Source organism: Gracilinanus agilis, chromosome 1, assembly GCF_016433145.1.
Source record: "Gracilinanus agilis isolate LMUSP501 chromosome 1, AgileGrace, whole genome shotgun sequence".
NCBI classification, from domain to species: Eukaryota; Metazoa; Chordata; class Mammalia; order Didelphimorphia; family Didelphidae; genus Gracilinanus; species Gracilinanus agilis.
The window spans coordinates 403,989,675-403,993,482 of record NC_058130.1 but is presented as its reverse complement, the minus strand read 5'-3'; positions in this window follow the sequence as shown (position 1 = coordinate 403,993,482).

Genomic DNA, 3,808 nt, shown 5'->3' with positions numbered 1-3,808 from the left:
CTCTCTGGGATGCATGTTTCCAACGATAGTGACAACCTTGTGAGCTCAAGAAGTCTGGAGTCTTTGGGACTGGGTGCTGGTTTTCCACTGGGAGGTGCTTTCTTCTCAGAAGTGAAGATGACCACTGCCAGGAAAATGAGACATCCAGAGGATCTGGACATAAAATTATTGCTTGGATAGTGCAGAATAAGTTAGGTGAGTCTGTTCAGCATTCCCACAAGTCTTTCTCACCTCTTGGGGGCATTAGAGCAGTGACAGGTTAAGGTTTCATGTTCTAAGAATTTGCCAGTGTGGCAGAGTGGATAGATGATAGCTGGCCTTGAAGTCAGGAAGATCTGGGTTCAAGTCCTCTGGCACACACTCAACTGTGTGGGAACAAGGCAATGACTCTATCAGTGATCTAGGCAACTGGCTCTAAATCACAAAGCAGATGTTGATTTGCCTTGGTGGGGAGAGTTTCCTCACCTGGGAATTCCCTATTTCCAAAGATACCACAGGAGCAATTTAAATCCCTATAAAATGTATACTTCCGAGTCTGTAATGGATTAAATTTCTTTTTGTGATGGAGGAAATCAGTTACTCCCTTTTAGCTGAAATCTACTACTTAGTATAGGCTCTGTACATTGAATAACTTTTACTGGAAAGCCTCCTGTTGATGTGTTTTGGGGGATATTTCAGGCATAAACCATAACTAAAAAAATTTTTTTAAACTCTTAGCTTCTGTCGTAGAATCAACACCAAGAATTGGTTCCAAGGCAGAGAGGTAAGAGCTAAGCCACTGGGGTCAAGTGACTTGCCCAGGCTCACACAACCAGAAAGTCTCTGAGGCCAGATTTGAACCCACCATCTCCCTTTTCGAGGCCTGGCTCTCTAGCCACTGACACCCCAGATGTCACCTCATAACTAAGTTTTGTTTCAGATTTTCCCAGGTATTTTGGGAGTGAGAGAAAAAGGAAGAAGAGTGTGAATAAAGCTAATTCTCTCCCTTCTCTTTTTGGGTCATTTCCCCCCTTAAGACCGGTCTATGAGAGTTCAAGGAAGGACCCCTTTAGGAAAGGGGCATCTCCAGAGCCATAAGCGACACCTTTGAAAAATCCCTTTAGCACTACGCCAGCCCTCATTTGGCACTTAATCAGATTTCGCTTGTCTCAGTTAGTCCATGATGCCCTCTCTCTATTTATTCTACTGCTCTTCTCAAGCCTGGCATTGTTATGCCCTCAGGCTTCCAGGCTAGTGACTGCCTTCCCTTTCTTCTGTCACTCATGTCGTGAGCACAGGAATAGGCACAGAGAAAGTGTTCCATAAAATCTCATCGCTGTATTGACTTTCGGAGCAAGTCAAACTGGCCACGGTGGTTTCTCCAGGGCTGTAGCTCTATCATGGAGTTCCATCCAAGCAGGTCAGCGTGCCAAGTCTTTGTGGTCCGGGGCACCCATGTCAGCTTCAAAGTGAAGCAGGTCCAAAGCTTACCCACCTCTTATGAAAAAGAACTCAAAACAGGCCTCCGGCTATGGCTAGCCCAAGCCAAACCGAACACACAATCCCACAGAAAACTGCCCCATAGAGCCTCAGGGAATATGCAGACTAAACAGTTGGCTGTGGCTAGTGCTTTCAACTTTTCAACTGGCTGCTTAGATGGCACAGAGATATAATCCTTTCCCCACCCCACCCAGACGGGTTGGCGGATTTATTCCTTTGCCTGGATGAATTTACCGGTTCTGCCATTCCAGTTCCCCCGTACCCCTCGGCTCTTTCCTCCAATTCCCCGGAGAATTAAACAAGAACATTCCTTTCCAGGCCCAAATTCTCTGCCTAGGAGAAGCAGCTCCCTGCAGCCTGGAGGGTTCTGGGTCTGGACCGTGGGGCTTGGGGCTCTGTCCTGGGAGAAGGCAGATGCCGAATCTGTCCCTTTTCAGTTGGTATCATCTGGGAGAGGCCCGCTGAGTTTTTGGAAGTCACAGAGATGGAGGATTGTGGCTGGACTTTATCGCTGAGTTGTGAAATGATAATCACCGAGATTACTTATAGAACACTGAGTTAAAACTTGTTTTAGAGGTTCCTAGATAACACGGGATGGAACACCAGGCCTGAAGGCAGGAGGACCTGGGTTTAAATCTGGTGTAAGATACTTCCTAACCTGTGTGACCCTAGGCAAGTCTCTTAACCCCAATGGCCTTGCCCTTGCTGTTTTTCTTCCTTAGAACTGGTGCTAAAATAGAAAATGAGAGGCTTTTTTAAAAATGAGCTTGTTAAATTCTGTAACCATGGAAAAATATTCTAAATTAATTAAATTAATTAAAAATTAAAGAAAAAGAACTTGCTATAGAATTTTTGTTCATTGCAGCATGTAACTGTACATAGTTTATATGCCATAGTTTTTTTAAACCCTCACCTTTTGTCTTAGAATCAATATAGTGTATTGGTTCCAAGGCAGAAGAATGGTAAGGGCTAGGCAATGGAGGGTCAAGTGACTTGCCCAGGGTCACACAGCTAGGAAGTGTCTGAGGTCAGACTTGAACCCAGGACCTCCCATCTCTAGGCCTGGCAATCAATCCACTGAGCTACCCAGCTGCCCCTTATGCCATAGACTTTCATCAATGAAAAGAGCTTGCGTTTGTTTGGGTGCATCTTTGTTAGTTCCTAGGAGTCCCACACACAGATGCAACCCTGTGTGCAGAGCAGCAGTGAGACAGCCAACAAGAAAAGCTTTCCTCTGCTGGTTCTACTGAATAATAATAATTAGTATTAATAACATTATATTTACATGTAGTTTTCAAAAGCATTTTTTATGTTAACTCATTTGGTCTTGGGAGGCAGGTGCCATTATCTCTATTTTACAGATGAGGAAACTGAAGCAGAGAGAAAGCTACCCAGGCAGAATTTGGACTTGGATCTTCCTTGCTCCAAATTCAGCTCTCTACTGTGCTGTCCACAGTGTTCACTTCCCAATGCTCTCCTTGTGACTTCTAGTAGAATTCACTGCTTTTTCTCAACCTGTAGTCAGACCAAGAACACGCTATCTTTTAGCTCTACTTCCTAGTATTTGTCTTTGGGCTTTGTTGGAAGCTAGGTGGCCACACAGAAATCAAGGGATGACAGTGGCTTCCACTAGGAAATTTTCATTTATCTGAAGGAAAGCTTACCTAACTGTGTACATAGTGCTACTGATTCTCTCCCTAAACTGACTTCTATTGCTTTTTCCAAGAATCGTGGAGTGTTCTGTTCCCCCTAACTACTGCTTCCAAAAATAGTGGGGCTGGAGACAGGTACTGGAGGAAGTGGGGGTGAGGAATATCAGGCTAGTGATCTTTTGGTTCTCTGGACAGAGGTCATTGTGTCATTCCTCCTTAGCTACAGGTGGCTACTTCTGGGGAACTTAGTAGATGGTCTTTGAGAGGTGCTGTGGGTGGAAATTGCATCATCCTGTGACCACCCATGTGGTCAGACTTTCTGAACTTAGCTAGGCTGGTCCTTAGGTGACAACCATAAAGTTATTACTAGGCTCATACTGGAAACCTTTTCAGCTTGATAGGACCTGTCATAGCTTGCACTTCGCTGATTAAGTCTTTGAGAATACAGAATCACCTTCACATCCCAAAAAGGATCAGATGAGGAATTCAATGAAGAACAGAGAGAACAAACAAAGAAACATGCCTCTTTGAAGGGTCTTGTGCATGGGAGTGGGGATGAGAGGCAGGTGTTGGGGAGCTGGCAGATCAGAAAAAAGGGAATAACTCCTTCTTTTCATCTTCTTTCCTCCCTCTCTTCTTCCCTTCCTTCTTTCCTTATTCCCTTCCTTCCTTCCACT